Below are 25,254 nucleotides of genomic sequence, written 5' to 3' on the forward strand. Positions count from 1 at the left end.
GATTTTCTCCATTAAGGTTGATTATAGCTTCAGGGTTTTCATAGAAAACATTTATTGCATTGATGTATGTTCCCTGTAAACCTACTTTAGGGGGTTATAATCATGAATGGATGTTGTAGTATGTCAAATGCTTTTTCTTCATGTATTGAAATGACCGTATGGTTCTTTTCTTTTAACGTTTATTAATTTTGAGAGGGACAGAGTGTGAGCAGGGAAGGGGCAGAAAGAGAGTGGGAGACACAGAGTTCGATGGAGGCTCTTGGCTCTGAGCTTTCAGCACAGAGTCTGATGTGGGACTTGAACTCACGAATCATGGGGTCATGACCTGAGCTGATGTCAGACTGCTAAAGGATTGAGCCACCCAGGTGCCCCGATCATATGGTTCTTATCCTTTCTCCTGTTGATATATTGTATCACATTGATTTGCAAATACTGAACCACCCTTGCAGCTTGGGAATAAATCCCACTTAATTGTGGGATATATTTACAGTTGTTATATCTCCTTTTGGACTGTACCCTTTACTGTTATATAACGTCCTCCTCTGTCTCTTGTTATGTACTTTGTTTTAAGTGTATTTTTTCTGATACAAGTATTGCTACTCTAATTTTTTTTTTCATCCGTTCTTACACCCTATGTCTCTAGATTGGAGCATTCATTCCATTTACCTTCAAAGAAATGATTGCTATGTATGTATGTATGTATGTATTGCCATTATATTACCTGTTTTCTTGTGGTTTCTAATGATTTTCTCTGATCCTTTCTTGTCTTTCATGTTTTGCTTATTTTCTTTAGTGAAGTATTTTAATTTATTTATCTTTATTCTTAGCATATTTGTGACTGGTTTTTGATATATGGTTACTGCTGGGTTATTTACATAACCTCTTCTGCGTTTAGCAGTTTGTACTAAGCTGATGGTCATTTACCTTGGAACCCATTATGTTCTTCTCCCTAGGTTTTTGGTAGATGTTATTATATTTCAAATCCATATCTCTGAGTTCCTTAACTATTTTTTACAAAAATATTCATGTTTTACTTGATTTGTGTCTTTTACCTCTATAGTGTCACTTTTGGTCTCTCCTTTCCACTCAAAGAGTCCCTCTTCATATTTCTTGCAGGACTGATTTAGTGGTACAAACACCTTTAGTTTTTGTTTGGGAAAGTCTGTGTCTCCTTCCATTCTGAATGATAGACTTGCTGGATAGAGTATTCTTGGCTGCTGATTTTTCCATTCAGCACTTTGAATATGTGATGTCACTTGCTTCTCGCTTGCCAAGTATCTGTTCAGAAATCTGGTAGCTAGCCTTATGGGTCTTCCCTTCTAAGTGAAGGTCTCTTTGTGTTGCTGCATTTAAGAGTTTTTCTTTATTGTCACTGTAATTTGCAAGTTTGCTTACAATATGTCTGGATGTTGGCCTGATTTTGTTCATTTCGATGTGAATTCTCTAGCCTCCCGCATGGGGATGTTTGTTTCCTCCCCCAATTAGGGCATTTTTCAGCTATTGTTTCCACAAATAAATTTTCGCCGCCTTTTCTCTTTCTTCTGAGACTCCTACAATATCAATATTGTTATCTTTGCTGTAGTCACTGAGTTCCCTTAGTCTCATCTCACGTTGCAGAATTCTGTTCTCTCTCTTTGGTTCAATGTGATTAATTTCCATTACTCAGTCTTCGAGGACACTGGTTTGCTCCTCTGCTTCTTCCATCCCTTTGTTAGTTCCAGCAAGCATGTCTCTCCTTTATCGTGTCCTCAATGTCTACTGTACTATTTCTTATCTGTAGTCAGTCTCACTCTTCTACTCATTTCACAACTCTAATGAGTACCCTTATGATCATTGCTTTCAAATCTGTATCAGGTATGTTACCTACATCTCTTTGGCTTAGATCTCTGGCTGTGACTTTGACTAGGTCTTTCATTGTGGATAAACATCTCTGTGTGTCCATTTTGTCTGTCTCTCTGTCTCTATTTGTCTGTGTTAAGAAAGTCAGCTGTACCTTCTGCTCTTGAAACTAATAACGTTATGAAGAAGAGGTCCTGGAGAACTCAGCAGTGCACATCTCCGTTTATAGGACCTGGACCTTCAGGAGGCTATCGTATAGGTACTGTTCACAGCCTGCTGCTGTGTCTGGGTTACTTTTCCTGTTAGTGCAGGTGTCTGCACTGACTGCGTGCTGTTTTGGGCTGTGCTTCGTCTCAGTGGTGTTAGTGGGACCCAGGCAGGCCAGCTGTGGGGTGGTATGTCCGCTGGATAACTTGGGCACAGGGCAGGAGTGTTAGCAAAATTTCACAGGGCTACAAGTCCTATGCCAGATTTCCCGATGTCCTTTGGTGGCTGGGGGCTGTGGCCCAGCGGTGGAAGCTAGGGGCTTGAGGATATGCACAGAGCATGTCTGTGCCTGGGGACATGTGGCTTAGTGAGACAGATGAGGGTGCCTGGATATGTACAGCTGGGTGAGGTGCAGATGTGCACAGCATGTTGTGGCAGCTATGCATGCAGCTTGTCAGACAGGGTGCCCTTGTGGTTTGAAAAATGTTTGCCCTGAGACCAGCAGGCTTGGTTTGGTGAGTCCCCTAGTGAACCCTTGGGACTGGTGCACTGCTAATGGGTTAGTTAGCAAGTGTCTGTGCAGCCTCGCCCTCTTGTGGGTGCTTCTATGCTTATTCTGGGAGGCTGGGGGAGAAGAGTGGTGCCTGTGAGCTCCCTCATTGTTGGAGAAGTCCTCCAACACACTCCAGAATCAGCATGAATACATCTGTCTCCTGTTTCCTCGGCATTGTGTAAAATGCCATGTTTACATTGCCTCTCTACACATGCAGGGATATGGCTATCACTCATCCTCCTGGATCTCCCAGTGCTGGGTCAGCTGACCTCCAAACCTCCTGTATCTGAACACAAAGGCATTCAGCCCCTCTAAGTTTTAATGCCCAATGTTATGGAGATTAGTCTTCCCTGTATGACCTCCCTGGTGTGAGGGCTCACTTTTTCTGCCCCTTCTGCAGGCAGACAGCCTCCACCTTTCTGACATTCCTAACCTTTCTGATGCAGCTTCTCTCTACTTCGGTGTGGAGTTTGTTCTGCCAGTCTTTGGATCGCTCTTTGGTTCATGGACTTGAATGTGGATGTTATGCAGTTGAAAATATGGGACAGGGTGAGCTCAGGGTCCTCTTACTTTGCTATTATTAATTTTTTAAATGTCTTATTATTTTGGATTTTTGAGACATGGGAAGACAAACTCATATCACACATGCACTTCAGGATTGGAAAGGAACTTTCCCACATTTCCTTCTATTATTTTATGTTTTGAAACTCTCTTTAATGAGATATGATTACATATAACAAACCTCAAGTTAAAGGGTATACTTTGATGAGATTGAGGGTACAGGACCATGGGTACAGCACCATGAAATCATATGGTTTCTCCCTAAACCTTCCATCATGATCCCTTTGTGTCTAATGCTAATGTTGCTTTTGAAGTAAGGACTACTTTTTTTCCCACGTTTTCACATATTGCCCAGGTGTCTGAAAGCTGGCATTGGGGTATCTCCTTTTCTGATAGTCTATATTCCCATAAGTTTTGAAGTCGGTTTACCTTTGGACTTTTGCTTCTATTGTATCTCTCTGTATGTTCACATACTCTCGTTGCAATACTTTAATGATGAGGTCTTCATCATCGCTTTAATTTTCACCAAATGGTATGAGCTGCAGTTCCACTTATGACAGAAGGAACAGGCTTCCTGTGATATGTATTCAAGAGCAAGGCAGATATCCTGAGCACTTGAGCTGAGAATGTCACCCTGTCTTTTTGCCAGCCCTCTTCCCTTCCCTGCGAGACAAGAATCTCCTTTTGTTCACACAAAAATGTGGGTGAAGTCAGTAGAAAACATTGCCTTCTCTCCTCTTCCCTTTATATCTCAAAATCCTTGCCACTATCTTCTGCCTTTCCCTTTCTCTGACTCAATCTCCCAGGCCCACTGTTCCACTCCAGCCATGATCAGGGTGTCCTCCAGCTGCTGGCCTCTGCCCTGTCCATCCCTCAGTGAGAAATCTGGAGTAGGATTATGCATTTCACAGGACTGATCAAGAAATATGTGATCCTCAGAGCCCTCCTGCACAAGGTTGCTGTCGTGGAGACATGGCATCCTGGGTGAGGATCTGACTCCATGTGTGGCCCCCTCACTCATCTCCCACAGTCACTGCTGGTCCCTGATCCTTACCCACCATTAGAAATCAGCCATATGCTAGGGTCAGGTACCTGTCTATCTGACCCCAAGCACCAGGAGTCAGTGAATATTTCTAAAATAAATGAGCACAAGCACCCCATGCATCTAGATATAGGAAGTTACCATCACCCCAGAAAACTCTCTCGGGCTCCTCTGCAAAAAGGGTGATCTTGCTACTATCCTCCATCACTGCAATTTCTGCTAGTTTGTTACCTGTGTGTATAGGAACCGCACTGTGTGCATTCGATGGGGGGTGAGAGTAGGTCCTCCTAGAAGCAAACACTGAAACAGAGACAGAACAGTAAAAGTACTATTAAGGGATACTAAGAAAAACAAAGTGGAGAGCGCAGGGTGAGCAGAGAAAGCATGCGGGCAGATCTGACACATTTTTAAGATATATAATCACCATACTCTGTCACCTCACACAGTCCTCTTCAAATTTCAAAATAGTTGTCGTATAAGACAGTGAGATTTACGAGATTTGGGGTTATTTCCCTATGGTCTTATGTTTTGCTACGTGCATTCCCTCTTCGGTACTTAATCTGTGGCCTCAGATGAACACTTTAGTGTGTGGATGCATCTGCGAGTCTATATGTAATGGAATATGATTGTCTTCAGATCTCAGATGTAGAACTCTGATATACACATTCTCGTAATTATCTTTTTCTTTCTTTGTCTGGTAGGGCCTGAATCTTAATAGAATAAGTGTGCCGTTGTCTTCTTTAAAGTGGCGATCCCCAATCCCTTAGCTGAGGCATTAACCGTCTTAGTTTAATGAACTTCTGTGACCATCTTTTTTTGATGATCATTTGTGTGGAGATATCTTAATTGAAACTGTGAGAAGGGTGAGTGGATATTTCCCAGACATTTTGCAGATGCATTCTGTATTCAATGTCTTCTTTTCATTATGTCCTTAGAAACAAATATTACCCCTCTTTCACAGATAACCCATCTCAGGCTCTGTGTAGGTCCCACTGAGAATTGGTGTTCTGGCTGAGATAGCAGGAACACAGGGAAACCCTCGGGATATTGTGATAGAAGTTTAAGGAGATAGATGCAAAGCCGTAGTCAGGTTATGTCAGGGGTCCAGCAGGGGTGGCATCTGGGCATCCCTGAATTGTAGGTCTACCCAGGCTAAAGGCCAATGCAGGCACTCAGCTGATCTAGATCCTGTCTTCACTTTTAGTCTCACTGAAGGATATGAACTTAGGCAGACAAGCATTTCCTTAAGACCAAGTTAAATTTCCTATATATCCAGGGCATTTTTTTCACCCATAAATATCCAGAACCTTCAGACAACGCAGGGAGACAACAACCTTTTTAGATGATCACCTGGGTGCACTTTGACAAATATGACATTTTGGAGAGGAAGCTTGCATTGTGCACTGAGAGTGATCCCACATAGCAGCTCCGTGTGGAACTCATGCTCCCTGCTCAGGCTGTGGTCAGGAATGGCCTGCAACTGCATCTCACTGAACCCAGGACCCTCCCCTCTGCACCTCCTCAAACTCTGCTTACTGTCCTCCAATTTCTCAAATTTCTATTCCTGTGTGATTCAAGTTTCCCCCACTCCTTCACTGGTGTTTCCATTATGGTCACCACAAGGTCTGTGTCATATAATGCACGTGCCCCATTTCACACAGGACACCTAAGGCACCTACACTTAGGGGTGCATCTCATCCTTCACAGAACTCAAAACATTGTGTCTGTAAAATATGCACCAGTACGCCCGATACATCTGTCTTTGTGTAAAAATCCTCTTTCTTTTTGACAGGAGAAACCTAAAGCTGACCTCATTACGGGGAAATGATACAGTCCATTGAACATATGTCCTGAGAAACTTGAGATATGTTACAAAGTCCTCAGGCAGTTTTGCAGTTGAATTGCCAAGCCCTAAAAACCATCTCTACATTTTTCCCACAAAGTGTTTCACGAAGTAGATGAATATGCTTTAGAAATCCCTAACCACTTCAGTTTATCTACCCAAATAGAGGAGGCGGGGGATGGGGGGGGGTGGTTCATAGCCCATGACTGGTGATGAAGGACTTTCCATGGGGTTAGGGTTAGGGGTTAGGGTTAGCGGTTCAGGGTTAGGGTTAGGATTAGGATTAGATGGTTAGATTTAAATGTTAGGATTAGGGTGAAGGTTAGGTTTAGGGTTTAGGGGCTAAGGTTGGGGTGATGGTTAGTGTTAGGGTAGGGCTTAGGTGTTAGTGTTAGTATCAGCATTAGCTTCAGGGTTAGGGTCACGGTCAGGGTAGTGTCAGGGTCAAGGGATAGGGGTTAGGATTTAGGTTTTATTGTTTAGAGTTTAGGTTTTAGGTTTTGGGGTAGGTTTTAGGTTTTCGTGGTTACGTGTTAGTGGTTAGGTTTTAGGGTTATGGTCAGGGTCAGTGTTTGGTTTAGGGTTAGTGTTTAGGATTTATGGTTTACGGATTAGGGTTAGAGTTTAGTGTTCAGGTCTAGGGTTTAAGTTTATGGTTACAGTTAGGATTTGGATTAGGATTTGGGGTTTAGGGTTCAGCGTTTCGGTGTAGGGTTTAGGGTTAGTATCATTGTTGCGGTTTGGGTTAGCGTAGGTCAGTGCCATGGTTTGTGTTAGGGATAGGATTTAGGGCTATGATTCAGGTTAAGGTTTGTGTTTGGGTTAGGGTTAGGAATAGTAGTTAGGATTAGGTCCTAGCACATTGCAGGGACTGATCCCACAGCATTGCAGTTGTCTCCCCAAAGGGCTGAGTAGAGGTTCCAAGGTCAGTTTCCTGTCAGGATTAGTCTTTTGGTTCCAATCCAGACAACTGTATGGGAGAATGTTCTAGCAGGCCTCAGGAATATTCTCGGGCAGCTGCAGCCAGCTTTTGGAAACGACATGGTGATGTTCCAGGTTCTAAGCCAAGTGATCCTGCACCACTCCTGTACCTAGGGCGTGGTTTTGTCATACTTTGTTATTGGGTCTGCATGGGTAGAGAGCCTTAACTAGGGTTATGGTTTGTTACACGGACGCCGCCAGGGCGTAAGCGACTCTAGTTTCGTGATCTCCCTCTAGGGCTGAATTGCGGACCCATGCGACGTTGCTTCTCAACTGTAGGGTTAGGGTTGAGATAGTGTTAGGATTCGGTTGAGGGTTCTGTTAGGTTTAGGCATAGGTTTAGGGTTATGTTCCAGGAGATCTAGTCGCTGAAACCAGAGCAGTGCAGTTTTTTCCCTGAAAGTCTAATTTGAAGGAACAATGGAGGGTGCTGATTAGGATTAGTCTTTGAGTTCCAAGGCTAGACAACTGTATGGGCCACCAGTCAGGTAGGCCTCTGGAAATCTCTCTGGAGCTCCAACTGGTCCTTCAAAAGGACATAGTATATTATGTGTCCTATGAGGAGTGATGCTGCACCGCTTGTGTTCCCCAGGCATGTGGTGTTGTCATACATTGTTATTGGGTCTAATAGCGAGAGAGCCTTATCTAGGGTTAGGGTTCGGTCCAGTGACGTTTCCAGCTCCAAGTGAAACCAGTCTTGTCATCTCCCTCGAGGTCTGAAGTGAGGGCCAATATGACGTTGCGGAGCAATTGTAGGGTTTGGGTTCGAGTTAGGTTCGGTTTCAGTTGAGGTTTCTGATTAGGGTTAGAAGTAGGGTTCGGGGTTTGTTCCCAGGAGGTTCAAGGCGCTAAACACATAGCAGTGCACTTGTCTCCCTGAAGGGCTGAGTTGAGGGCACAAGGGAGGGTGCCGGTCAGGATTTGTCTTTGGGTTCCAAGGCCAGACAATTCTATGGGCCACTGGTCGGTTAGGCCTCAGGAATACTTTCGAGCACCTGAATCCCAGCCTTGGAAATGACATGGTGATGTTCCAGGTTCTATGTGGAGTGATCCTGCACCGCTTCTGGACCCCAGGCGCGTGGTGTTGTCAGATTTTGGTATTCGGTCCCCATGGGAAGAGAGCCTTAGCTAGGGTTAGGGTTTGGTCCAGGGACGTCACCAGAGCTGAAGCAACTCCCGTCTCGTGATCTTCCTCGAGGGCTGAAGTGAGGGCCTAGGTGATGGTACGGGTCAAGTGTACGGTTAGGGTTCGAGACTAGGTTAGGTTTTGGTTGGCGGTTCTGGTTGGGGTTAGGGTTATGGTTAGGTCCCAAGAGGCTCCAGGCACTGAACCTACAGCAGTGTGGTTGTCTACCCAATGGGCTGAGTTGAGGGCTCAAGGGAGGGTGCTGGTCAGGATTAGTCTTTGGGTTCCTATTCCAGATATCTCTATGGGCCACTTGTTGGGTAGGCGTCAGGATTCCTCTCAGATAGCTGCAGCCAGGTTTTGGAAACGACATGGTGATGATCCAGAGTATATGTTGAGTGATCCTGCACCATTTCTGCACCCCAGGCGCTTGGTGTTGTCAGACTTTGGTATGAGGTCCCCACTGGGAAAGAATCTTAGCTTGTGATAGGTTTCGGTCTAGGGACGTCGCCAGGGCCAAAGCCACTCCAGTCTTGTGATCTCCCTCGAGGGCTGAAGTGAGAGCCCATGTGACGGTGTGCTCAATGTAGGGTTAGTTTTTGAGTTAGGGTTAGGTTTTGCTTGAGAGTTCTGGTTAGCATTAGGTCCCAACAGGCTCCAGGCGCTGAAGCCACAGCAGTGCAATTGACTCCCCGAAGGGCTGAATTGAGTGCACAAGGGAGGGTGCCCTCAGGATGAGTCTTTGGATTCCAAGGCCAGACAACACTGTGGGCCAGTGTTTGGGTAGGCCTCAGGAATACTCTTGGACAGCTGCCACCGGGCCTTGGAAATGACATGGTGATGTTCCAGATTCTATGCTGAGTGATCCTGCACCGCTTCTGGACCATAGGCGCGTGGTGTTGTCACTTTGGTATTGGGTCCTTATGGGGAGAGAGCCTTAACTAGTGTTAAGGTTCGGTCCAGAGACAACACCAGGGCCGAAGCGACTCCAGTCTCGTGATCTCCCTCAATGGCTGAATTGAGGGTCCATGCAACGGTGTGAGTCATGGGTTTGGGTTCGAGATACCGTTAGGTTTCTGTTGAGGGTTCTGGTTAGGGTTAGGGTTAGGTCCCAGGATTCTCCCTACACTGAACCCACAGCAGAGCAGTTGTCTCCCTGAAAGACTGAGTTGAGGGCACAAGGGAGGGTGCCGCTCAGGATTAGTCTTTGGGTCCCAGACCATACAATTCTATGGACCACTCATCAGTTAGGACTCAGGAATTCTCTTGTGCACCTGTACTCAGGCCTTGGAAATGACTTGGTGATGTTCCAGTTTCTATGCCGAATGATCCTACATCGCTTCTGGCCCCCAAGCACATGCTGTTGCGAGACGTTGGTGGGTCCCCATGGGGAGAGAGCCCTAGCTAGGGTTAGGGTTCGGTCCAGGGATGTCCCCAGATGCAAAGCGACTCAAGTCACGTGATCTCCCTCGAGGGCTGAAGTGAGGGCCCATGTGACGGTGCGGGTCAAGTGTAGCATTAGGTTTCGGTTGAGGGTTCTGGTTAGGAATAGTGTTAGGTCCCAGGAAGCTCCTGGCACTCAGTCCACAGCAGTGCAGTTGTCTCCCCGAAGGGCTGGGTTGAGGGCACATGGGAGGATGCTGGTCATTTTTAGTATTTCCGTTCCAATTCCAGACAACTGTATGGACCATTGGTCGTGTAGGCCTCAGCAATCCTTTCGGAAAGCTGCAGCCGGGCCTGAGAAACAACATGCTGAGGTTCCAGGTTCTATCCGGAATGATCCTGCACTGCTTCTGGACCCCAGGCGTGTGGTGTTGTCAGACTTTGGTTTTGGGTGCCCATGGGTAAGAGCCTTAGCTAGGGTATGGTTCCATCCAGGGTTGTCGCCAGGCTGAAACAACACCACTGTTGTGAATTCAATGGAGGGCTGATGTGTGGCTGTGAGTCTGCTGCAGAGTTAGTGTGCTAGATACAATTAGGTTTAGGGTGAGGGTTATGTTTCGGTTCACCGTTAGGGTTAGGTCCCAGGTGAGTGAAGACAGTGACTCTACAGCAAAGCAGTTGTCTTCCTGAAGGCCTGAGTGCAGTACAGAAGGGAGGGTTTTCGTTAGCATTAATCTTTGGGTTCCAAAGCCAGACAAACATATGGCCCACCCTTCGGTTAGGCCTCAGGATTCTTCTCGTGCAGCTGCTGTCGTGCTTTGCATATGACATGGTGATGTTCCACGTTTCATGCCTAGTATTTATGCACTGATTCTCGATCCCATGTATGTGCTGATGTCAGACTTTGTAAATGAGTCCCCATGGGGATAGACACTTAGCTAGGGTCAGGGTTCAGTATAGGGAAGTCTCCAAGTCCGAAGCGACACCAGTGTTTTGAATTCCATGGAGGGCTGAAGTGAGGGCACATACGTGGCTGTGAATCTGGTTTAGAGTTAGTGTGCTAGATAGGGTTAGGTGTAGGGTGAAGGTTGTGTTTAGGGTTATGATTAGGGTTAGGGTTAGGTCTCAGGAGGCTCTAGGCACTGAACCCACAACAGTGGTGTTGTCTCCACGAAGGGGTGAGTGGTGTCCCCAAGGGAGGGTGTCAGTCAGGACTAGTCTTTGGGTTCCAAGGCCAGACAAATGTAAGGGTCACCCTTCAGGTAGGCCTCAGGATTCGTCTCATGCAGCTGCAGTCGCGCTTGAAATGAGATAGTGATGTTCCACATTCCATGTCGAGTATTTGTGTACAGATTCTCGAAACCGTGTGCATACTGTTGTCAGACTTGGAATTGGGTTCTGACGGGGAGAGAGCCTTACCTAGGGTTTGTGTTAGGTCCAGGGAAGTCAGCAGGAGTGAATCGACTCGTTTTGTGATCTTCCTCGAGGACTGAATTGAGGGCCCATGCGACAGTTCGGGTCAAGTGTAGGATTTGGGTTAATGTTAGGGTTAGGTGTAGGGTGAAGGTTATGGTTAGGGTTACGTTAGGGCTAGGGTTAGGTCCCAGGAGTCTCTAGGCACTGACCCCACCGCAGAGCAGTTGTCTCCCCGATGGGCTGAGTGGAGTACACAAAGGAAGGTGTCAGTCAGGATTAGTCTTTGGTTTCCAATGCCAAACAAATATTGGGCAAGCTTCATATAGGCCTCAGGAATCCTCTCGTTCAGCTGCAGTTCCGCCTTGAAAATGACATAGTGATGTTCCACGTTCCATGTCAAGTATTTCTGCACTGATACTCGAACCTCTGTGCGTGCTCTTGTCAGACTTTGGAATTGGGTCCCCATGGGGACAGAGCCTCAATTAGGTTTAGGTTTCGGTCCAGGGGCGTCACCATGGCAGAAGCCATAGCAGTTTTGTGAATTCCATGGGGGGCTGAAGTGAGGGTAGGTGCGTGGCTATGGGTCTGGTGTAGCTTATTGAGGTTGATAGGGTTAGGTGTAGGGTAAGGATTATGTTTAGGATTAGGGTTAGTTTTAGGTCCCAGAAGACACCAGACACTGATCCCATAGCAGAGCTGGTGTTAACCCGAGGGGCTGAGTGGAGTACACAGGGGAGGGTGCCGGTCAGGATTAGCCTTTGTCTTCCAAAGCCAGAGAAATGTATGTGTCACCCTTCGTGTAGGACTCAGGAAGCTTCTCGTGCAGCTGCAGTCGCGCTTTGGAAATGACATGGTGATGTTCCACGTTCCATGCCAAGTATTTCTGCACTGATTCTCGAGCCCATTTGTGTACTGTTGTCAGACTTTGGAATTGGGTCCCCGAGCCTTAGCTAGCATTAGGGTTTGGTCCAGGGAAGTTGCCAGTCCTGAAGCAACTCCATTTTCGTGATCTCCCTCGAGGGCTGAATTGAGGGCACATGCGAGGGTGTGGTTCAATGTAGGGTAGGGTTAGATATAGGGGTAGGTGTAGGGTGAGGGTAATTGTTAGGGGTACAGTTAGGGTTATGGTTTGGAAATAACATGGTGATGATATATATTCCATGCCAAGTATTTCTACACCTGTTTTCGAACCTTGTGTGTGCTATTGTCAGATTTTGGACTTGTTTCCCCATGGGAGAGACACTTATATAGGTTTAGGGTTTGGTCCAGGAATGTCACCAGGGCCAAAGCAACTCCAGTGTTGTGAATTCCATGGAGCTCTGAAGTCAGGGCACATGCGCAGCTGTGGGTCTGGTGTAGACTTAATGAGATAGGGTTTGGTGTAGGGTGATATTTATGGTTAGGGGTACTGTTAGGTTTAAGTTTAGGTCCCATGAGACTCCATACACTGACCCCAAACAGAGCAGGTGTCAACCTGAAGAGCTGAGTGTAGTACACAAGGGAGGGTGCCCATCAGTCTTCGTATTTGGGTTCCAAGACCAAACAAATGTATGGGCCACCCTTTGGGTAGGCCTCAGGATTCCTCCCGTGCAGCTGCAGTTGCACTTTGGAAGTGACATGGTGATGTTCCAAGTTCCATGCCAACCAACTATTTCTGGACCAATTCTTGAACCAGTGTGAGAGCTGTTGTCAGACATTGGAATTGGGTCCCAATGCATACAGAGCCAGAGCTAGGGTTAGAGTTCGTTCCAGCGGTGTGGCCATGGCTGAAGAGACTCCAGTCTCATGATCTCGCTGGAGGGCTGAATTGAGTGTCCATGCGAGTGTGCAGGTCAAGTGTAGTGTTTGGGTTAGAGATAGGGTTAGGTGTAGGTTGAAGTTTACGATTAGGGTTATGATTAGGGTTAGGGTTAGGTCCTAACCCAGCAAGCTCCAGGCACTGAATGCACAGAAGAACAATTGTATCCCCGAAGGGCTGAGTGTAGGACACAAGGGAGGGTGCCTGTCAGGATTAGTCTTTGGGTTCCAAGGCCAGGCATATGTATGGGCCACCCTTCGGGTAGTCCTCAGGAATCCTCTTGTGCAACTGCAGTCGTGCTTTTGAAATGACATGGTTATGTTCCATGTTCCATGCTGAGTATTTTTGCACCGATTCTCGAATCCTTGTGGGTGCTGTTGTCAGATTTTAGAATTGGGTCCCCATGGGGAGAAAGCCTTAGCTAGGGTTAGGGTTCAGTCCAAGGAAGTCGACAGGGCTGAAGCGACTCCAGTCTCATGATCTCCCTGAGGGCTGTGTTGAGGGCCCTAGAGAAGGTGGGGGTCAAGTATAGGGTTCAATTAGAGATAGGGTTAGGTGTAAGTTGAGGGTTATGTTTAGGGTTATGGGTAGGGTTAGTTTTAGGTCCCAGGAGGCTCCAGGCACTGAACCAACAACAGTGCGGTTGTCTCCCCGAAGGGCTGAGTGGAGTACATAAGGGAGCGTGCCGGTCAGTATCAGTTCATAAGATCCAAGACCAGAGAGATGTTTGGGCCACCCTTGGAATAGGCCTCAGGAATCCTGTCGTGCAGCTGCAATCACACCTTGCAAAAGAAATGGTGGTGATGTTCCATGTTCAATTCCGGGTATTGTTGCACCGATTCTCGAACCCGTGTGCGTGCTGTTGTCAGACTTTGGAATTGGGTCTCCATGGGGATAGACACTTAGCTAGGGTAAGTGTTCGGTACAGGGAAGTTGCTAAGGCTGAAGCGACACCAATGTTGTTAATTCCATGGAGGTCTGAAATGAGGGCACATGTGCGGCTGTGGATCCGGTTTACTTTTCATGTGCTAGATAGGGTTAAGTGTAGGGTGAGGGTTATGGTTAGGGTTATGTTTACGGTTAGTGTTAGGTCCCAGGAGGCTCTCCATCCATGTAGTTTCAAATGGCAAGATTTTATTCTTTTTGATGGCTAATATTCCAGGGTGTGTGTATGTATGTATGTGTATACACACACACACGCACACACACACATATACATACCGTGTGTGTGTGTGTATGTACGTCTGTATCCATTCATCCATCGATGGACATTTGGGCTTTTTCCATACTTTGGCTATTGTTGATAGTGGTGCTATAATCATGGGGGTGCATGTGTCCCTTCAAAACAGCACACCTGTGTCCCTTAGATAAATGCCTAGTATTGCAATTGCTGTGTCGTAGGATAGTTCTCTTTTTAGGTTTTTGAGGAGCCTCCGTACTGTTTTCCAGAGTGGCTGCAGCAGCTTGCATTCCACTATTCATTGTTCAGTAGGATGTTCTTTATTCTACAAGTATTTGTTATCTTTCCAAATTTTTTCTGGTGGTTGATTTCGAGTTTCATAGCATTGGGGTCTGAAACTGTGCACGGTATGATCTCTATCTTTTTGTACTTGTTGAGTACAAGTAAACATAAAATTATTTATGTTTACATAAAATTATTTATGTTTACTTATTTTAGAGAGAGAGACACAGCATGAGCGGGGGAGGAGCAGAGAGAGAGGGAGACAAAGAATCCGAAGCAGGCCTCAGGCTCTGAGCTGTCAGCACAGAGTCCGACACAGGGCTCAAACTCACAAACCATGAGATGACGACCTGAGCTGAAGTCAGATGCTTAACTGAATGAGCCTCCCAGGCACCCACTTTAATGAAATTTTAAATGACACCGTTCAAAGTGCACTTGCTACCTTGCAAACTCAGAGAGAGAGAAAGAAATGTGAAGAATCAGGAAGTGGTTAAGAGTTGGCTGCTGAGTTTTACCGTAATTTGGCTTTGGAGGGTTTTTGTTCATTGGGTGAAGTGAGCACAGCATATTTGCCTGCCATTTACCACAGTAGACAATGGGCCTCTGGGAGCCAAAACTCTTTCTGACCAATGAGTTGGAATTTTACTAGGACCGCCAAGATGAGATTTGCTATTTCAAGGACTAGGAGTTATCTTTTATTTTCACAACTAGGTAATTATCACATCATTCAACTTTGCCCTCCAAGATATGTAGAAAATACCCAAATATAGTTGAGAGAGAAAGGGTGATAGCCAAAGTGTATAATCCTTTCCCTTTAAAAAATATGTTTAAATTATGCTTTATGATTTTTTTTAAATTTTAGTGAGGGGGCATGCCAGTGGGGGAGAGGGGCAGAGGGAAAGAGAGAGAATCTTAAGCAGGATTCACACTCAGTGTGGAGCCCAACACAGGTCTGGGTCACATGATCCTACAATCATGACCTGACCCAAAATCAAGAATCTGATGCTCAACTGACTGAGCCACCCAGGTGCTCAATAGTCTCTTTCTCTCTGAATGCTGAATAGTAAATTTTCAACGTGAATGGGGGATAAACATGCATACATACATACATACATACATACATACATACATACGTATACCACTAAGAAAGCCATGAGTTGTTAGACATGAACTATTTTCCATCATCTTTGTCTTCTAGTTATATTCATGCCTCAAGGTGTTTGTTGATTGCAATGCACGATCTTGCTGTGTGAGGTACAAATTGTTGTGTGATCAGTTTTCCGTGAAAGTCTTTCCTCATATCTGTCTTAACCACAAGATGCAAATGTTGAATTCAAGGATGTAGAGCTAAGAGCCTTCAGGTCCAATAACTGTCAACTAGAAGTTATATTTTCTGTTGGGGAGAAATCCCCATATGATGGCAATGACTTTGCATTGGTAAGGGAAAGAATACTTTCATGCCTTCGTGGTTCTTGCCTTTTTTCTGTCTCACCAAAATCAAGACTCAGGTCATGTGCACGTTTATCAAGAAAACACCTTTTTTTTTTTTCTTCCAGAAAATAAAAACGCCCTGGAAGACAAGTGTGATGCATTGAGGTCTGTGAAAGCCACAAAGGAAGCAAAAGTCAAACAGCTGAAGGAGAAAGCACATAACCTGGAAGAATTCTATGAACAAAGAAAAGTGCCTACAAAAAAGTAACATGGGGGCGCTTGGGTGGCTCAGTCGGTTGAACGTCCAAATTCGGCTCAGGTCATGATCTCACGGTCCATGAGTTCAAGCCCCATGTCGGGCTCTGTGTTGACAGTTCAGAGCCTGGAGCTTGCTTTGGATTCTATATCTTCCTCTGGCCCTACCCAACTCGCACTCTGTCTCTATCAAAAAATGAATAAACGTTAAAAAAAATTTAGAAAAGTAAGATGTTCATGTGAGAACTGTCACAAGGACCGGATTGTATGGGAGAACATGGCAGCCAGTAGAGATAATTGTATTTCTTTTGGAACTGGGTCCAGAGTATTTTTGCCCAATGCATTCAGTAGTATTGGACCTTCCCTTCCTACCTTGCTTTCTGTAATGTAACCTGCATTTTCCTTTCTGTCCTAAGTGCTTGCCACACATTGTGTCATGTTTTGGGGGTGGAAGAGGGAAGGTACCATCATTAATAACTTTAATACCTGGATCCACTCTGGATCCACCTACACTGTCCTACAGGTTTCAATCGCATCACACTGTTTTGTCACCCAGCAATTAGGTCATTTTTCTTCAGGACCAGACATGGGTCAAAAATGTGTGGGGAAAAAAAATGAATTATCTTGCTGCAGAAACAATGGAAGTTGCTTTCTGGAAAGTGGGTAGGGGTACCAGCAGTACTGGATCCCTGCATCCATTCTGCCAGTGAGATTGCTCACTGCAGGCCCAATCCCTAAGAAAGTCAAGTTGTTTCCTGTCCCCTGATTTTTTAAGTGTAACTCTTCTGAGTCTTGGCCAAAGCCCGCAGCTTCACTAGGGCTCATCTTTGCTGGCCGCCCCTGAACTACACTTGTTTACTTCTAAGTCTGTGCCCATAAAGTTGTTCAGCTTCTTTGCCATTCAAATGTATGCCCCCCACCTCAATGATGAGTCCTAGGGAGTTTGGGTCCAACTGCCAGGCTGGCTTTGTCCTGGGCTTCCTTCTTCTCCATCTTGGTCTTGTGTGTCTTTGTGGGGTTGTCAGACACTTGGTGCATTCAGTAACATGTTTCCTCCTTTGTACAGTATTTCCTTTTGTTCTCAGGAGGAGATGCGGGACTTTAGAGTCCCTCACTCGTGTTGGAAAATGAAGTCTTCTCTTCCCTGGAGACTCACCTTATATTTGTCCTTCCCACAGCTGGGGCTGGGGTTAGGGCTTGCTCTGTCTCACTGGCATCTTGTTTTTGTTAACTCGTAAGCACTTTCTGTGAGTGGGTGCAGCACCCTGACCACCTCTCTATCTTCAACCCCTTACAACAGAGCCACTACATTACAACCACTCCAGCGAGCATTTGCCGAAGGACTGCCTGAGAGGCCAGAAGGAAATGCATGTGCCTTTCTCTGTCTAGTGCTTTTGTGTCATTTTCTAAGAGATTTTCAATTTTGCATGTGATTCTTGAGTACATCAAGTGTCAAGTTGAAACCATCTCAATCAACACCACAAAGAAAATAGTCTGAGGGTAACACAGCAACCCAGCCTTGCCAAGCATTGCCTTTTGCTGCCTTCATTATCAATGGAATGAGTCTTGTTAAAGTAGATTTGGCTCCATGAAGTTGAGAGTTTTCCACCTGAAATCTCTTTCCTGGAAGTAATCCCAGACTGTGTGACAGTTCATATCATGTTGTACGTCAGGAGATGATGTTGTTCTAAGATTGGCCTTTTGAAGGTGGAGGCAGGGGTTGCAGTCCTGAACTCTAGCGATGTCTGGGAGTGAGCTGCAATGTTAGTGAAACCATATTCTGGAAGGTCGTCTTTCAGGTGATTGCCTGTGTCATGGTACAACTTTTGGACTGAGAATCAGGGCTCCCCATGGAGGTGTAAGACTAGTGATGATCCCCTGCTTCATCCTAATGGGTACAGTTGGTCAGATATGGTTTTTCACTCACTGATGAAATGAGTCTTCACCATCTCAAACAAAAGACCAACTCTGGGAAGGCACAAAGTACAATGTTATTTGATGACTTTATGATAAAGGAGAGGAAACGAGAACTAGAAAGACAGTTCCAATAGTAGAGACGTGGCAGCAGACAGAAGTTGAATTTTCTTGAACTTAAATGGGGTGTTCACTTCATTTCTCTGATTGGGTTGTCAGTCTGTGCATTTATGGGAGAAGTGGGGGAAGGGATATTTGCATAGGACTTCAAGAGTGCTGGGAGGTAAAAAGGGAGAACCTCTGGACCTTGTTCCTGACTGTGTATGTATCTTTCCCATCATAGGAAGCTGAAAATGACACTGTGAACTGATGGCAAAGAAGAATCAGCTGGCAGCTGCAGGTAAAATTTGAAAATAGCTACTTAAGGGGCGCCTGGGTGGCTCAGTCGTTTAAGCGTCCAACTTCAGCTCAGGTCATAATTTCACAGTCCGGGAGTTCGAGCCCCGTGTCAGGCTCTGTGCTGACAGATCAGAGCCTGGAGCCTGTTTCAGATTCTGTTACATCTCTCTCTGTCCCTCCCCCGCTCATGCATGTGCTCACTCTCTCTCTGTCTCAAAAATAAACATTAGGAAAAAAAAAGAAAATAGCTACAGAAGAAATAAACAAGTACAAGTGAGTTCAGCTAGTAATTACCAGCAGCTCATGAAACCGCTGTTCATTTTTTGGTTTTTAATCTTTGTGCAGTGTTTAAAGTCAACATATGCATAGAGTATTAACAGATAAAAAAGGTAAGTTTAGAAAGAATAAAACAATTAAGTTTCTAAACATTTGCAGATCTCAAGTAGTGGCCAGACTGTGTGGAAACTTTGTCCATGCTAACATTCCTCGGAGGTGGTGTCAATTGTCATCATATGTAGGAAAGCAGTGTGTCATACAATGAATCATACCCATCAACGTGGTAGTGCCATTTCATGGCCCTCATCTTTGCAACCCTGGGAAACATGGTGAGGATATAAGTTATAGAAGAATAGATCTTTATGATAAAAGACACTTGTCACATGATGAGTTAGAGAAAGATTGAAAATGGGAAGGAATTCTATGAACTCTGAACCCTACAGGCATGGAATAATGAGTAAGGAAAAGATGTAACAATAGCTTTGATCCTACTGGTCATTGATAATCATGTGCAAAGTGTTTCATGTGTAAGAATAAATTGTATCCTGGGACAAATATGAGGTTGTTGGGAACGTGGGCAGCTTATTTAAAATCATACCCAATATTGGGCCTTATCTGACAAGAGCAATTGTAACTCACAGGCAACAAATTGAACAAACACGGGAACAGCTGCAGCAGGCAGAGCTCCCCTTTAGATACCAGGTAACCTGAGTTCTGCCTGACATACTGAACCCTTAGCGCCTCACGCGGGTGAGTGTAGTGGCCCTTGGAATCCCTGACCACGGGCTTTTCATTGTTGGCTTTTTCAGCTTGCAGTTCATGAGAAGAATGCTCAGGACAACTAGGTAAGTGTTTTCTTGTTTCCTCCTCTTTCTTTGGTGCACAGTGTGGCACCACCTTCCGACTGAAGGTGGATGTGTTTTTTCTCCCCCAGATCAAGACTCAGATCTGGGACAGGGAGATGGCGGAGCAGGGCAGGGAGGTCGCTTACTTGAAATACAGGTGTGGTCATTTGACTTGCGTTTTTATGGGTGTTTCCAGGGATGACGCCTGCACTGTTTGTTGTCTAGTAGACGACGCGGTGTTGCAACTCTTATAGAAGTCCATTATTTTTCTGTATCCAAGACTGGACGGGATGGAAGCAAAGAGGCTGCCTGAGGGATACATGAGGCAGAAACCAATCACTGCAAGAACCCTCCACGGAGAGGTAAGGAGCACGTTGTGATGTGCTGCAGTCTAATTTCTGCTGTGCAGCCTGTTCCTGTGTGTGATCATCGTGTGGTCTGGAAAGAATCACAAGCAGTAAGGACGGCAGGTGGTCTGAAGGGGTGACAGAAGGGTGTTCTCCTCTGCTGCCGCAGACAGTGAGGCACTTGTCCCTGTGACTGGTGGAGCTCATGCCCCTCCTCTGACGGTGACCCTCCCACCTCCTCTAACATCCCGGTGTCTGAAGAGCCTGGAAACCTTCTTCCCACCCGGACACAATACGAAGACTTTAGTTTATTTGAGGAGAAGGTCATTTATTCACTAGTTTTAACAGTCTTTCTTTTTGTTTGTTTTGGGAACTGTAGCCCTACATCCCTCATTTCAAGTTCCATAAAGCTTAGCTTAGTCCTCTGATGGTATCAGTGCAACTCTGCAGCTTCACTGCTAACTTCTGACAGTTTTCCTTTTCTTGATAGTGTCAAATTAGTCTTTCCTTATATACTAACTGCTCTCATGTGGAAGGCAGCTTGTAGATAAGCTGGGAGATTGAACAATTTGCCTGAAGCCTGAAGAAATGCACCCTTCTTGAGGACTCATTGAGGATATACACCAAACCAGTATTCTCAATGTTATTCTTTTTTGTTAATTTTATTTATTTTGAGAGACGCATAGACAGAATGCCAAGCAGGCGCCACACTGTCAGTGAGGAACCCAATGCTGGGCTTGAATTCACAAGCTGTGAGATCGTGACCTGAGCCAAAATTAAGAGTTGGATGCTGAATCCAAGCATCCTCAGATTAATTCTTGATCTGTAATGGAATCGTGATTTCCCATGATGTATACTGAGAAAACTGTTTTACTGGTGAATTCTAAATTGCTAGTTTGCCTGGCCTGTCCACAGTTATGTGATTAATTATGAAACAACATGAACTAGGGCACCATGAGGTCTTTATCAAGGTGAGGGGATGGTTCTCCCCCTTATCCTTGGGGACCTGACCATAGGGAAAATTTAAGATATTTGAGGAATGAGTTGAGGGATTGTTTTCATTCCGCACAGTCCTCTAAAAGCAGAATAAACCTCTGTCCCTTCTAGGGTCTTTAGTAGATCGAGAAACTACTGAAACCTTTGTGGGTTACAGCGGCTCTGACTGTGCCAAGAATGCATACAAGGACAAGGTAAATGCCAGGGCCATTCTCAGTTGTAACTCTTTTGGGAAACCCTCATCTTTATGTACAACATGCTCCCCCGGCCTTGTCTCATTTTGCGTGTTGTGTGATATGTCTGTTTGTTCTTTCTTTTCCAAATGCACACTCATAACCCAGGAGCCCACAGGCTTCTCAATTTTTAGTCTGTCAGCTTTCTGTGGTAAGTTTAGAAGCCAAAAGCGCTTAGAGACTGAGTACCTTAAGGTTTTTCCACGAGTTTCAGGAAATAATGAGAGGAGGATGACTGCACACTCCAAACAGAGGTCTCCCGGCCTGGGTGATCCCTTCCAGACCTCACCTCTGTGGGAACAGTGTGGCTGCTGTGTCTTCCTTTCTTGATTCTGGCTAGGAGATGAACCTGTTAGAAACGACATCATGACTCCAACTTTTTATTATGTGCCCTGTGCCATTTAGAGTGGTCATAGAGAAAGCCAATGTCATCACCTTTCTGTCTTTGTTGGTAAATGACTTGTCTGGAATCCTCCAGCTATACCTTAGGTAAAAAACAATTTGAACACTGTGTCCTTCAGTTGTGTTTCTATGAGCAGTTTCTGGTTGTGTCCCCAGTCACTGTTAGAGCTGATATAATCTCATGACACATACCAGTTTTATACCAAAACACTTGCATGAAATCTGTTATGTGAATTTCTCCCTCTTTTTTTCCGTTGCACATAACTACTCTGTGTCCTTTAGTATGCTTAAAGTCAGAATTCCCTATGAATTAAGATGAACACATCTGAACTTTGTAGACATTCACCACAAGTAACTCGTTCTTCACAGAAGACTCTCATTCCCCTGCAAGATTCCAGGCATCCTCCACTCCCCAGAGGTCTCCGAGGCCTTTGACAACACTTCAAGAGGGAAGACTCCTTTCTCAGGGAGAGGACCAGAGGAGGCACAGTGAGGGTCCGGCTGCAGAACGTTTTGCCAGGAGTGGCTGTGATTCCATGAGCAGAATATGAGTCGTTTATTCCCAATCATTTTTTTTTTGTGTTCTTAATATAGCAAAAGCAGAGCATCTGGAGTCGCCGTAGAGGAGGGATGCAGGGTGAACCTGGACATCGATGGCTGCCTGTCGGGAGAATGCTACTTCATTAATCTGTAATTACTTCTGTTAACCCTCTAGGACAGGACCCTTGCCATTTTACTTCCGCAGACATGGGCAATGATGTGTGGTGGCAATAGGTTAACCTCTTGCATCTACTACCCCAAGCTGTAGGTGGTATCCAGTGGCAGGGACAGACTTTTCAGGTACTGATGCTACTCTCTTGGATCCTGGTGGTAGAGAGGTGGCAGGTGCTGACACCTTCTTCTCTGGGTTACAGCTGCTTTTGGTATTTGTTCTCTTGTCTGGCATATGGATGTAGCTGTCACTTCTGTTCTGCAGGGCAGTCTGGATCCTGGGGACCTCCTCCGTTAACTGGATGATTCTGCATGCCCTACCCTAGACATGCTCCGCCCCCATGGACTATTAGGCACGTCCACCTCCTGAACCTTAGTGGCCCTGAGGCCACCCGGAACCCCTCCACCTGCAACACTTGGTAAGATGATCTAAGCACTAGGATTTGACTCTAAAACACACTCACCTTATTTTGTTGCTGTTAGGTCTTGGGCCAAGGTGCAGAGGCGGTACCACAGACCATTGTGATGCAAGGGGAATGTGTCTGCTGCCATTACCATATTCCTCAAGTTGCTCAGGATCTCATCTTTGTCCTTTCCCCCACCATGGGTTGGTACAGGCATCTCTTGTGGAAAAGGAATGGGGCCGTATGCAGGAAAGCAGACATAGCGCTTCAGCAGAAATGCCCTGTACACAGTCCACTTGCTGGGATCTGTGAGGCATGAGGCACAATGTAACGTACGTCCATCTAGTTGTGCTCACAGCCATCCATAGTTGTTCTATGAGTGATGAATACATCTGAATCAGGGCTTTTAGGAGTCTTCATCAAGTTATAAGGGATGGTTCTTCAAGTTCTTTTTGGGTATCACCGGAGGCATGTGGGACACCCTGTGCATGTAATTTGGGATCTCACTGGGACAAAGAGTTTAAGTTGACGGAAGTATGAGGGGAGGGTTTTTTGTTTTGTTTTTGACCTCCAAACAGTCTACTCAAGTCAGAATAAACCTCCATCCCTTCTAGAGCTTTTTGCAGGTCCAGAAGTAGGTGTCACAACCAAGAGTGACATCGACACTGGCTCTGCCAAAACTGCCGTCAAGCACAAAGTAAATGCTGTGGCCATTTTCAGTTCTAAGTCTTTACGGACAGCCACATCTTTCTGTACAGGACACTCTCCTGCCATTGTCTCTGGTTTGTGTGAAGTATGGCCTGTCTGCTGTTTTTGTTTTTTTTTTCCCAAATGCAAAACCTTTACCACCGAGTCTATGGGATTCCCTATTTTCCAGCTGGCATCTCTTTGTGGTAACTTTAGAGGCTAAGCGTGCTTAAGGGTGAGAACCATAGGGCTTTTCCAATGTGTTCCTGGAATAAATCAAGGAGGATGACACCACACTCCACTTGGAAGTCTCCTACCTTGCCTCATTCTTTGTGGATCTCCTCAATGTGGAATCATTGCTCTTGCTGTTTCTTCCTCTCCTGTTTCCTTCTATTGAGGGTTTTAACGTGCTCAGAAAAATCTGTGGGTATCCTTACAATTTGAAAATGCAAACTGCCTTCACTCCAACTTATATTTTTGTATGTGTCATTTACAATGGTCTTAGACAAAGTAAATTTCATACCCATCAGCATTTTGGTAAACATGCTGTCCAGAGTCCCTTCAGGTGTGCCCTGGGCACAAATATCTGAACTATAAGAGGTGGCATATTTGCCATAGAAAACATGCACTGAAACTTAAGTTGTGAAGAGAAAAAATCCAAAATTACCTGTGTGTCAAGTCCCCACGGTGTCCTTCACTTGTGTTCACATGAGCACATTCTCTCGTGTCCTGTGTCACAGGTACAGCTAAAACATGGAAACTTACACCAGACATCAAAGTGCATTTGTGTTAATTTTGTCTTTTAGAATTTCAGCTCATTTTTCCAGAGGACACAATTACCCTGCAAAGTGTACTGCACTTAAGCTGAGAAGTACCTCTGAATTCAAATAAATTAGCTGAACCCAACTAACATGTATAGGCTACCTGTTTCTCTAAGAGCATGCTTTCCCAGGTCCTCTACAGGCCCTCACTGTGCCCATGGATAGCACTTCCAGAGAGGAGGAGATCCCATTGTCGGGACGGTAGTTTGGACACAGGCAGGGGCTTAGAGGCAGAACTTTGAGCCACGAGGGCTATGATTCCATGTGTGGACACTGGCTTTGTCATTCCTTCTCATTCTGTAGTTCTTCACATACACAATAAACAGCCTCTGTGGTGGAGGGGATGAAGGGTGGAGTGTGATCCTGGACATAGTTGACTTCCTATCTGGAATATGCTACTTTGTTAATTTAGTATTCAGCCTATAAATCTTCTAGGAAAAGGACGCTTGCTGTTTCTATGTTTCCAGACACGTGGGGACATTAGTTTACCCCAATCACATCCTCTTCCCACCCCAAAGCTGTAAGTGGAACCCAAAGTATGGGTAGAGATTTTGGCACTGATGCTGCCCTCTTGGAACCTGGTGGTGGGGAAGCTAGTAGGATATGAGCACTGCTGCTTTGGGTTTCTGCTTTTTGCTGGTGTTGGTGCTCGGTTCTGTCCTATGAACATACCTCTCATTTCTTTTCCGCAGGCTATTTTGTATGCAAGAGTCCTGGTCCTTTCCCAGGATTGCCTTGCAGGCTGTACCCTGTGGACCACCCTTCACCACCAGTCATGGGCTATAGGCCACATCCCCCTCCTCCACCTACTCTATTTGTTAAGATGACCTGAACTGGATGAGTGGCTGGTAAAGTATATTCATCTTCTTCATGATTGACTTTGTGGCAATGATGTAGAGATGGTTGTGAGTCTTGGCAATCCAACTACAAACTGCCTGAGGACACCGTAGCATATCTCAAGTTTCTCAGGACATACATACAATGGGCAGTGTCATGTCCCTGTAATACAGTGAGCTATACGTTTCTCTTGTCAAATGAAAGAGGAGTTTTTACACAAAAGCAGACGTATCAGCAGTACTGGGGCGTATGTTGGAGACACAATGTGTTGGGTTCTCTAACTTTTAGAGCATCAGGTGTCCTGTGTGAAAGAGGGACATTCATTAAACGATGCAGACCTTGTGATCACCATGATGGAAACACCAGTGAAGGATCCAGTGCAAAACCGGGGGAGACTTGAATCATACAGGAATAGAAGGGAAGTTGAGCACAGTAAGCAGAGTTTGAGGAGGTGCAGAGGGGAGGGTGTTGGGGGTCAGTGAGAT

At 45.5% G+C, this 25,254-nt stretch overlaps 3 long non-coding RNA genes across 7 annotated transcripts in view; 2 read left to right on the forward strand and 1 right to left on the reverse strand.

Annotated features, from left to right (window-relative positions):
• Positions 1-18,182, forward strand: part of LOC122219308 — a 29,811-nt gene extending 11,629 nt beyond the window's left edge. The window contains exons 2-3 of the long non-coding RNA XR_006202336.1: positions 15,768-15,906; positions 18,155-18,182. This is a non-coding gene — a long non-coding RNA (uncharacterized LOC122219308). The remainder of the gene's footprint in view (positions 1-15,767; positions 15,907-18,154) is intronic.
• Positions 18,183-18,518: 336 nt separating this feature from the next.
• The window catches only part of LOC122219306, a 39,611-nt gene continuing 32,875 nt past the window's right edge, over positions 18,519-25,254 (reverse strand). For 2 of the 5 annotated variants that reach the window (XR_006202330.1, XR_006202333.1), the window contains 4 exons: positions 23,779-23,871; positions 22,485-22,730; positions 21,097-21,970; positions 19,670-19,769 (listed from right to left, as the gene is read on the reverse strand). This is a non-coding gene — a long non-coding RNA (uncharacterized LOC122219306). Of the gene's footprint in view, positions 18,804-19,477; positions 19,770-21,096; positions 21,971-22,484; positions 22,798-23,778; positions 23,872-25,254 lie in introns of those variants that run through there. The other 3 variants (XR_006202332.1, XR_006202334.1, XR_006202331.1) reach the window with 3 other exon arrangements.
• Positions 19,296-24,862, forward strand: LOC122219307. Its single transcript, XR_006202335.1, has 4 exons — positions 19,296-19,331; positions 19,528-19,693; positions 21,904-21,999; positions 24,625-24,862. It is a non-coding gene; the product is annotated as an uncharacterized LOC122219307 (long non-coding RNA).

The sequence above is a fragment of the Panthera leo genome, chromosome B2 (assembly GCF_018350215.1).
Source record: "Panthera leo isolate Ple1 chromosome B2, P.leo_Ple1_pat1.1, whole genome shotgun sequence".
NCBI classification, from domain to species: Eukaryota; Metazoa; Chordata; class Mammalia; order Carnivora; family Felidae; genus Panthera; species Panthera leo.